The 11,326-nt window shown below is 41.8% G+C and overlaps 2 long non-coding RNA genes across 2 annotated transcripts in view; both read left to right on the forward strand.

Moving 5' to 3' along the window:
- The first annotated feature begins 1,729 nt into the window (after positions 1–1,729).
- Positions 1,730–4,588, forward strand: LOC138958505 (uncharacterized). Its single transcript, XR_011453423.1, has 2 exons — positions 1,730–2,190; positions 3,707–4,588. It is a non-coding gene; the product is annotated as an uncharacterized lncRNA (long non-coding RNA).
- A 4,846-nt stretch (positions 4,589–9,434) lies between these two features.
- LOC138958506 (uncharacterized) overlaps positions 9,435–11,326 on the forward strand; it is a 2,566-nt gene continuing 674 nt past the window's right edge. The window contains exons 1-2 of the long non-coding RNA XR_011453424.1: positions 9,435–9,864; positions 11,021–11,326. The exon at positions 11,021–11,326 is cut by the window's right edge and continues 674 nt beyond it. This is a non-coding gene — a long non-coding RNA (uncharacterized lncRNA). The remainder of the gene's footprint in view (positions 9,865–11,020) is intronic.

An 11,326-nucleotide genomic window follows, 5' to 3' on the forward strand; every position in this document is an offset into this window, starting at 1 on the left:
TATCTTGATATGATAATATATCTCCCGAACGTACAATGTCAGTTAATACCAATACACCTCGTTGTATCCAACTCTCAAAAAATAAAACTTTGCCACTATACGTTATGCATGCATTATTCCATAATAAAATCGGCCCGATTGTCCCACGATCGTAGTGGTTATTATCCAGCCAATATTTTAATACTGCTTTCCAAAAGTGTGATTTCACTAGGTCTAACCCTTTAAATCTTGCACTGTTTACATTCGATAAGAAACATTCAAAATGTTTTCCAAAACGCAAATACATCATCTTTGGAGTGAAACTCCAATTATCATTTTCATTTGATGTAGTAAGTTGTGAAACCCATTGTAATAAAAAAGAGATTTGCAAAAGAAATTCCCAAGTGTAATACATGTAACAGACCAAAGCCCTTGTAAAATGGAGAGAAAAAAGTGCAATAACACACCGAAACCCAAGTAATTCACACGTTTAATAACAAACCCAAGCCCTAGTAATACAAGTAAAACAAGTCGCGTAAGGCGAAAATACAACATTTAGTCAAGTAGCTGTCGAACTCACAGAATTAAACTGAACGCAATGCAACGCAGCAAGACCGTATACTCGTAGTCCACCGCTCACGGCATAGGCAGTGAACTTGAAAAGAAGAGCGGGGTAGTAGTTGCGCTGGGAAGGATAGCACGCTTTTCTGTACCTCTCTTCGTTTTAACTTTCTGAGCGTGTTTTTAATCCAAACATATCATATCTATATGTTTTTGGAATCAGGAACCGACAAGGAATAAGATGAAAGTGTTTTTAAATTGATTTGGAAAATTTAATTTTGATAAATTTTTTTATATATTTAATTTTCAGAGCTTGTTTTTAATCCGAATATAACATATTTATATGTTTTTGGAATCAGCAAATGATGGAGAATAAGATAAACGTAAATTTGGATCGTTTTATAAAAAAAATTTTTTATTACAATTTTCAGATTTTTAATGACCAAAGTCATTAATTAATTTTTAAGCCACCACGCTGAAATGCAATACTGAAGTCCGGGCTTCGTCGAACATTACCCGACCAAAATTTCAACCAGTTTGGTTGAAAAATGAGGGCGTGACAGTGCCGCCTCAACTTTCACGAAAAGCCGGATATGACGTCATCAAAGACATTTATCAAAAAAATGAAAAAAACGTTCGGGGATTTCATACCCAGGAACTCTCATGTCAAATTTCATAAAGATCGGTCCAGTAGTTTAGTCTGAATCGCTCTACACACACACACACACACACACACACACACACACACACACACACACACACACACACACACACACACACACACACACGCACATACACCACGACCCTCGTCTCGATTCCCCCCTCTACGTTAAAACATTTAGTCAAAACTTGACTAAATGTAATAAAAGACCCAAGCCCAATTAATTATCAATTTTAATAACAGACCCAAACCCTTGTAAAATAATATAAAAATAATAACATTCTTCAAATACTGATTGTCTCATCGACTCTCTCTCTCTCTCTCTCTCTCTCTCTTTCTCTCTCTCTCTCTTTCTTACTCTCTCTCTCTCCCCCTCTCTCTCTCTCTCTCTCTCTCTCTCTCTCTCTCTCTCTCTCTCTCTCTCTCTCTCTCTCTCTCTCTCTCTCTCTCTCTCTCTCTCTCTCTCGCCATCGAGTTTAACCATCCCCCACAAAAAAAAAATTCCGAACTCCTCTGCCTGCACCTATTGCAGTTGTTGAACGAAATGTTCACTTTTATCTAAATATATCTTGATTATGATGATAAAATCGTTTATTTAACGTCACTCTGTAAAAACATTGGCGACATTTGTCTTAGATTAAGAACACACACAGGCACGCACACAAACTTTCCCTTTATGTACAGTGGTTCACCACCCTCCCGCCCCCCGCACACTCTCGCTCACAGTGAGTGAATAGCCTCTGATTTGCCGGGGTTAGAAGTGGACACAACAACAATTTAAACTTCGCAGCCACTGCTTGTGACTCATGAAAACGTATTCTGGTTTAAATAGTAAATCACTGCTCGTTCTCGGTTCACAAGTTACTCCGACGCTGAAAACTCCAGTCGATTTCTTAGCAGTCAATTCAAACAGGTTCTTTCCAGGACACAGGAAGGAAAGTGTAATTCAAAGCGTTTTTTCACGATGGGCACCTGTTTTTCTTCAGAAGGTTTGTTCCCTTCTTCTTCCTCTGCTTTCCCGTGTAATACGTTTGTTTATATTGCATATTATCTTTGCGTTCTGTAGCACGCTTGCAATTTAACATCCAATGCAAGCTAGTGCTCAGTTTTTTAGCCGCCTTTATGTATAAAGCGGCTATAAGGTTTCACTGTGTCTGTTTGGATGTTTGGCCAGTTGTCCCACGGCAGTTGACTTGTATCTCTGGTACTCTGGGGTCAATTGAGCTCACATTTGGTGAGTAGCTTGAAATTGTGGGGCCTAGGGTGTGTGCACAAAATTAGGTTCCTAACGTCAGTCAAACTTGTTGTTTTGGATATTGTCATGTTGCAGCACAACTAGTTTTGGGATGGTTCGTGCACTGCAGGGTTGTAAATGTGATTGCCGTGCTTGTAATTGCCCAGCGTTATTGTTGTATTGTATCGCTGTCTGTCGAGTTTCAGTGTTGACTGGTTTGTTTTGATGTTGTTTTCAGTGTTGACTGGTTTGTTTTGATGTTGTTTTCAGTGTTGACTGGTTTGTTTTGATGTTGTTTTCAGTGTTGACGGGTTTGTTTTGATGTTGTTTTCAGTGTAGACTGGTTTGTTTTGATGTTGTTTACAGTGTAGACTGGTTTGTTTTGATGTTGTTTTCAGTGTAGACTGGTTTGTTTTGATGTTGTTTACAGTGTAGACTGGTTTGTTTTGATGTTGTTTTCAGTGTAGACTGGTTTGTTTTGATGTTGTTTTCAGTGTGGAATGGATCATTGAATTGTTTTGAGGTTTTGATGTTTTTTTCAGTGCAGACTGGTTTGTTTTGATGGTGTTTTCAGTGCAGACTGGTTTGTTTTGATGGTGTTTTCAGTGTTGACTGGTTTGTTTTGATGTTGTTTTCAGTGCAGACTGGTTTGTTTTGATGTTGTTTTCAGTGCAGACTGGTTTGTTTTGATGGTGTTTTCAGTGCAGACTGGTTTGTTTTGATGTTGTTTTCAGTGCAGACTGGTTTGTTTTGATGTTGTTTTCAGCGTTTACTGTTTGTTTTGATGTTGTTTTCAGTGTAGACTGGTTTGTTTTGATGTTGTTTTCAGTGTTGACTGGTTTGTTTTGATGTTGTTTTCAGTGTTGACTGGTTTGTTTTGATGTTGTTTTCAGTGCAGACTGGTTTGTTTTGATGTTTTCAGTGTTGACTGGTTTGTTTTGATGATGTTTTCAGTGTTGACTGGTTTGTTTTGATGATGTTTTCAGTGTTGACTGGTTTGTTTTGATGTTGTTTTCAGTGTTGACTGGTTTGTTTTGATGTTGTTTTCAGCGTTTACTGTTTGTTTTGATGTTGTTTTCAGTGTTGATTGGTTTGTTTTGATGTTGTTTTCGGTGTTGACTGGTTTGTATTTGACGTTGCTTTCATTGTTGAATGATTTGCAGTATTGATGTTGTTCTTAATGTTGAATGGTTTGTTTTGATGTTGTTTGCAGTGTTGACTGGTTTGTTTTGATGATGTTTTCAATGTTGCATTTCATTCTGTGTTCACAGGAACACGTCATCCCCGCGGCGGTGGCCTGGGAGGTGGCGGTTATTCGGGATCCGGTGGCTACGGCGGGGGAGGCGGCGACGGCGGAGGAGGGGGCTGTGGGAGCGGCGGCGGCGGAGGAGGGGGCTGTGGGGGCGGCGGCGACGGCGGAGGCGGAGGCGGAGGGTGCTGAGGGGGGTAGTCACCAATTTACGCTCCACATCTGCCTCTTACTACGACATTCCCAGACGGAAAATGGGGCTGATTTGGCGGTCAAGTCGAACCTGCCCTAGTGACCACTTTTCCATTACGATCACCTGTCTTTTACCACCACCCCATATTATCGCCGACGAGTTCTTTGTTTCTATCTTATTCACCTGTCCATAACGCCCACCTGTATATAACGACCCCTTTTGGTCAGGCCCTTCGGTGGTCGGTATTGGCAGGTTTGACTTTTGTGGTGGTGTCGGTTGTGACAGTAAATGTGACTGAGTAGCTTGCACTTAGCATTCAGACTTGATTATCATTGAAACATTTTTTAGCCACTGTGGTCACCATCAAATTGAAATATGTGTGCACTGTCCATTTCAACTGCTTTTGTGAGGAAAATGAGAACTCTATGACGATTCAAACTTGCCGACAGTTTCAACGCTCGGGATAGTGTGCTGACCCCTTCTCGTGAACTCCACTCGAACAACACTGCCTGTTTTGTTTTTATTTTTTTCTTCATTTTTTTTCTCTTTTTATTCCTTGAGGATTAGTTCCCGACCTCTTTAGAGCGAGGCTACACGTAAATAATCGAACCATTGATCATTATGCTACCATTTAAACTACGCAATTGAAAAGAAAAAAAACGTGATAATAAAGTTTTTTGTTAAGTTTAAAAGCTTAAAATGGAGAACAAACCCCGCATTTGTGTGTGTGTGTGTGTGTGTGTGTGTGTGTGTGTGTGTGTGTGTGTGTGTGTGTGTGTGTGTGTGTGTGTGTGCGTACGTGCGTGCGTGCATGCGTGCGTGCGTGCGTGTGTGTGTGTGTGTGTGTGTGTGTTTGTGTGTGTGTGTGTTCACAGAGTGAAATCTAAAAGCCCCTTTATTACGTAAAGGCGGCTTCATAAAGACGAATTCTTGTTTCCAGGTTTACACTCAGTGCAGGGCAAAGGATGTGCGCAGGAAGGTTACATGCTTCCTGGAATGTCTTACGCCATAACCTGCTTATAATTGGTAGAAGAAGAACAAGTCGCGTAAGGCGAAATTACTACATTTAGTCAAGCTGTGGAACTCACAGAATGAAACTGAACGCACTGCATTTTTTCACAATGACTGTAGTCCGCCGCTAGTGCAAAAGGCAGTGAAAGTGACGAGCCTTTTAAGCGCGGTAGCGGTTGCGCTGTGCTGCATTGCACGCTTTACTGTACCTCTCTTCGTGTTAACTTTCTGAGCGTGTTTTTAATCCAAACATATCATATCTATATGTTTTTGGAATCAGGAACCAACAAGGAATAAGATGAAATTGTTTTTAAAACGATTTCGGAAATTTAATTTTAATCATAATTTTTATATCTTTAATTTTCAGAGCTTGTTTTTAATCCGTATATAACATATTTATATGTTTTTGGAATCAGAACATGATGAAGAATAAAATAAAAGTAATTTTGGATCGTTTTATAAATAAATATTTTTTTTACAATTTTCAGATTTGTAATGACCAAAGTCATTAATTATTTTTTTAAACCTCTATGCTGAAATGCAATACCGAAGTCCGGCCTTCGTCGAAGATTGCTTTGCCAAAATTTCAATCAATTTGATTGAAAAATGAAGGTGTGACAGTGCCGCCTCAACTTTTACAAAAAGCCGGATATGGACGTCATAAAAGACATTTATCGAAAAAATGAAAAAACCCATCTGGGGATAATCATACCCAGGAACTCTCATGTAAAATTTCATAAAGATCGGTCCAGCAGTTTACTCTGAATCGCTCTACACACACACACACACACACACACACACACACACACACACACACACACACACACACACACACACACACACACACACACACACACACACACACACACGTGCACACACAATCAATCAATCAATGAGGCTTATATCGCGCATATTCCGTGGGTACAGTTCTAGGCGCTCTGCAGTGATGCTGTGTGAGATGAAATTTTATACGGCCAGTAATTGCAGCCATTTCGGCGCATATTTACCTTTCACGGCCTATTATTCCAAATCACACGGGTATAGGTAGACAATTATTAACTGTGCCTAAGCAATTTTGCCAGGAAAGACCCTTTTGTCAATCGTGGGATCTTTAACGTGCACACCCAATGTAGTGTACACGGCGGGGGGGAGTTCGGACACCGAAGAGAGTCTGCACACACACACACACACACACACACACACACACACACACACACACACACACACACACACATACACCACGACCCTCGTCTCGATTCCCCCTCTATGTTAAAACATTTAAAAATGATCCAAAAAAGGGGATTGATCTCAGTAATTTTCCACTGCAGGCAAAAGCCTAGAGTACCCCGGGAAAACCCCCAACCCAAAATAAACTTCTGCGCAGTTGGCTGCAGGTTGTTATCTTCACTGACATTGCGACCGCCAATCGCTCGACGTGAATCGAAAATATGTTGCAGTTTGGTACCACAGGGCGCTTTTACGGCGGTAACAACCGCACAATGATCGGGTCCTACCTAGCATTCACAAAGTTTGGAGTGCCGTCATTATTCTCCAGTTCTAGTCTCAGTGTTAGTATGAAGATTTGGAAAATCTCTCTCTCTCTCTCTCTCTCTCTCTCTCTCTCTCTCTCTCTCTCTCTCTCTCTCTCAGTCTCACCCTCTCTCCTCTACTCCCCCCCCCCCTTTCTCTCTCTCTCTCCCTACCTCCCTCCCTCTCTCTCTCACCCTCTCTCTCTCTCTCTCTCTCAGTCTTTCTCTCTCGCACTCCAGTGTGTGTGTGTGTGTGTGTGTGTGTGTGTGTGTGTGTGTGTGTGTGTCACTCGTGTGTGTGTGTGTGTGTGTGTGTGTTTTATTCTTCATTTCTTGTTGTCGTTTCATGTGTGTATTGGAGTATGGGCTATAGTTGTAAGAAAGGACCATATAGACCTTATGCTATTATCCAAACAAACAAACAAACTCAAACGTACGTCATCAACCAGCAATCTAAAGCAAAAACGTACATTCAACAACAAATCAACAAAATCCTAAAGGGCAATGACGAAACAAACCATCAAAATAATAAAATAAGACAGAAGATGACTGAATACAATGGCACACCATTTCATAAAAAGAGAACACTTTTAAAGGCACAGTAATTAAGCCTCCCGTAAACCATCACAGAGCTCCCCGAGCGTCTAGATACAGTACAAGCATACTTCTATTTGAACGCTCACCGAACGGGAACATCCTGGCTGCTTAATTTCTGTCGAGCGTGAGAAATTTTCAAAGAATTTATTTTCGTGGACTTGGTGCTGTACAACAATGGCGCCTCGTTTTGGTGCTGGACGGCTGTTGTGAATATTCAACTTACCGGAAATCACGCCCGGACAGTAAGCCTCCCGTAAACCATCACAGATACTGTCAGGCTTTTACACACAGTACAAACACCCTTCCATTTGAACGCTCACCAAACGGGAACATCCTAGGTGCCCTACGTAAAGAGCGAGACATCTTTAAAGAATTAATTTTGCAGATTGTCAAAAATGAGTTACTTCCCTTCGGGTCTCATTCTAGCGTTGTAAACTGGCGATAGCCGTGGATCGATGATTATCAGAGTGTTTTTTGGACCGTGGTGCGTTTTTGTTAAATAATAAATTGACAGCTTGTTACACAAACATTCTTTAATCATAAAAGAATTATTTTTTCATCAAGACAAGATCAGTACACAAACAAAAATAATGGAAATGGAACGTTTGAAAGAAAAGCCCGGAAGCAGGGTCACGCAAGGGTCGTAGCAGACGACGGTTTATGCATATCACCGTTCCTCTCAACAGTCAAAAGCCATCGCTAGAGTTCTTGTGAACCACAGCCGTTTGTTTCGTGCATAAAAACGTGCTATTGTAGATAAGCTCACATCGAGTCGCATTCAAATGACTAACTGACGACTACATTGTGAAAAAGGGAAACTGGATCACACGGGTTCAGGATGGCTCAGGGGTAAGATAAACCACGCAAAAATAAATTCTTTGAAAATTGTTCGCTCTTTACGGAGGGCACCTAGGATGTTCTCAATCGGTGAGTGTTTAAATGAAAGGGTGTTTGTACTGTGTGTAAAAGCCTGACCGTATCTGTGATGGTTTACGGGAGGTTTACTGTGCCTTTAAATGATGTCAGTGGAACACAATCATGTAGGAAAATTATGAAAATGGTGTTTTAAAGAGAAAGAGAGAGAGAGAGAGAGAGAGAGAGAGAGAGAGAGAGAGAGAGAGAGAGAGAGAGAGAGAGAGAGAGAGAGAGAGAGACGCAGACGCAGATAATTTATTCAATAGGCCATAGCCCCTTATGAAGGAGTGTGAACAAATGGTTAACGTTGCAAATAATTTAACTCATCAGGTGCAACTCAAAAGGTACAACATAATAATCGCACAACACTACGGATTAAAACATACATTACACGTTATTTAACTAAGAGGTTACAACATCTCTTAATTTAAAGGCTTTATACAAATACTAGGATACATTTCTAACAACAGTTTCTTGAGGTGAAGCCAGGAGCAAGCTGAGTCTAAAAGTGCTTGGATTTTTATAATATTTAAATGGGATAACTTTTTCTCTTAATCTGTTTAAGTATGGATAACACAAAACAAAATGGACTTCATCTTCTTGCTTTCCTTTACAAAGGGGACACATCAACTGATTAGCATCATGCTGTTTATATCGGTTAGCATGCACATTTATTTCTGAAATACCGAATCGAAACCTAGTCATAATAAACTTTAGATGTCTATCCACATTCAACAAAAGGTAGGGTTTAATGTCATGTACAGTACAAAATGTCCGATAAACAGCAAATCTATCACTATTTTGAATATGATAATCCCACTCTTGCCATCTGCAATCGACCAACCTTTCCCTAAAAACACGCAAAAACTCTTTTTTTATTTACAACGCCCTGATTCAACCACACAAAACCAAAACCGTACTCATACAATTTACAACGGACACCTTTTTACCACTATTGTTTTGTTCACGAAATTATGATGTTCTGCATAATATCCATTGTCTTGCAGAGTTGATGTACTATTGCATAGTATTCTGACTCTAATTGACTTGCAAATTTTTGCTTTGCACCTTGTCATGAACATGTATAAACTACAATGTTTCATATAATGCACGTATGTACATAAATTTATACTGTTTTACTAATTATGAAAGTATGTAGTAGTAGTTATTATAGTAGATTTAGTCCCTCTTTAGGGCGAGGGCCAGATGCAAAAAAGTATACCAATGCTTATTCTGTTACCCTCGTAAAATAAAGAATTGTCAGTGTCATTGTCATTGTCTCTCTCTGTCTCTGTCTCTGTCTCTCTGTCTCTGTCTGTCTGTCTGTCTCTCTCTCTCAGTCTCTCTCTCTCTCTCTCTGTCTCTCTCTCTCTGTCTCTCTCTCTGTGTCTCCCCCTCTCTCCTCTCCCCCCCCCCATCTCTCTCTCTCTCTCTCCCTACCTCCCTCTCTCTCTCACCCTCTCTCTTCTCTCTCTTTCTCTCTCGCACTCCAGTAGTGTTTGCTTTGACAGCCCTCGCGAAAAGCAAAATTCCAAACTCCTGCGCCTGTAGCTCTTACTGCCGATAAACAGGACGCTCCTATAAATAGATTGTACTGGATTTTTCCACTCGCGAGATGAAGGAGCACTCACAGGTGTGGTTTACATCCGCGTTTACTATTGCGTCAAAAACTGTGTCGCAAGGGGGAATGACTTCTTGGGATAATTGTTGACATTTTGTGTCCACTCATAGTGACTGACGTAGGGATGTTTTCGGGTTATAAAAGTGCAGCCGTTCTCGTACACAGATCATAACCTGCTCGAACAACTGAGAGACTCTGAAGTCAAGTCGAGTCAAACACGCCTTTCTAAATTGTACGAGAGAGTAAGGAAGCTGTTCCTGAGAGCATAACCCAGCTCACGATGGGCGCCTGTTTTTCAAGCGATGCTGGAAAAAGTAAGTTTGTTATTGTTGTTGCTTTTCTGGGCTTTCTGTCGCAAGCTGGTTGTGTAATTCACTGAGTGTCAGAGCGGTGAAACTGAGGGCTTTTTAGAAAATGTCTGAAGAGCCTTGGATAGTTTCCTCTTGATCATTATTGTAGATCCCCTGAGATCGCACTGTAACGTCGCTATGACGCGCCGTTTGATACTAACTTAACTTGACTGATGGAGGGTTTCTCCGCCAAAACTCAGTTTTTGTTTGCTTAATTAACGCCCAGCCGACCACGAAGGGCCATATCAGGGCGGTGCTGCTTTGACATATAACGTGCGCCACACTGACACAAGACAGAAGTCGCAGCACAGGCTTCATGTCTCACCCAGTCACATTATTCTGACACCGGACCAACCAGTCCTAGCACTAACCCCATAATGCCAGACGCCAAGCGGAGCAGCCACTAGATTGCCAATTTTAAAGTCTTAGGTATGACCCGGCCGGGGTTCGAACCCACGACCTCCCGATCACGGGGCGGACGCCTTACCACTAGGCCAACCGTGCCGGTCCAAAACTCAGTAAAGTTAGTAGTAAAAAGCACAGTATAGAAACTCTTCATAAGAAGAGTTGCTGAAAACCTACCTAGCTGAAGTACACTTGAGCAGAGTTTAAGACGAGGGGTGTCTATACTGTACTTCATTCGATTTATTTATTTATTATTTTTTTCAGGAAGAGGGGGAATTACCGTTATTTTTCTGCACGTTTCAAGTTGGATGGCGACCAAGGTCAATTTGCGTGTGTGTGTGTGTGTGTGTGTGTGTGTGTGCGTGTGTGTGTGTGTGTGTGTGTGTGTGTGTGTGTGTGTGTGTGTGTGTGTGCGCGCGCACGCGTGTGTGCGCGCACGCGTGTGTGTATACGCGTATGTGTGTGTGCATGCGCTCTGAGTTTTCAGTCTTTTCGGTTATTCAAACCCCATCCCCAGCCAGTAAAAAAACAAAACAACCCATTGACCGTATACGACCTTATATGCAACACGGCATGATGTTTTCAGTGTTGACTGGTTTGTTTTCAGTGATGTTGTTTTCAGTGTTGAATGATTTTCAGAATTGTGGTTGTTTTTAATGTTGAATGGTTTGTTTTGATGATGTTTTCAGTGTTGCATTTCATTCTGTGTTCACAGTAACACGTCATCACCACGGCGGTGGCGGTGGCTGGGGAGGTGGCGGTTATTCGGGACACGGTGGTTTCGGCGGTGGTGGCGGTTGGGGAGGCGGCGACGGCGGAGGAGGGGGCTGTGGGGGCGACGGCGGCGGAGGAGGGGGCTGTGGGGGCGGCGGCGACGGCGGAGGAGGGTGCTGAGGGGGGTAGTCACCAATTTACGCTCCACATCTGCCTCTTACTACTGTACGACATTCCCAGACGGAAAATGGGGCTGATTTGGTGGTAAAGTCGAACCTGCCCTAGTGACCACTTTTCGATTACGACA

Source organism: Littorina saxatilis, linkage group LG2, assembly GCF_037325665.1.
Source record: "Littorina saxatilis isolate snail1 linkage group LG2, US_GU_Lsax_2.0, whole genome shotgun sequence".
In the NCBI taxonomy this organism is placed as follows: Eukaryota; Metazoa; Mollusca; class Gastropoda; order Littorinimorpha; family Littorinidae; genus Littorina; species Littorina saxatilis.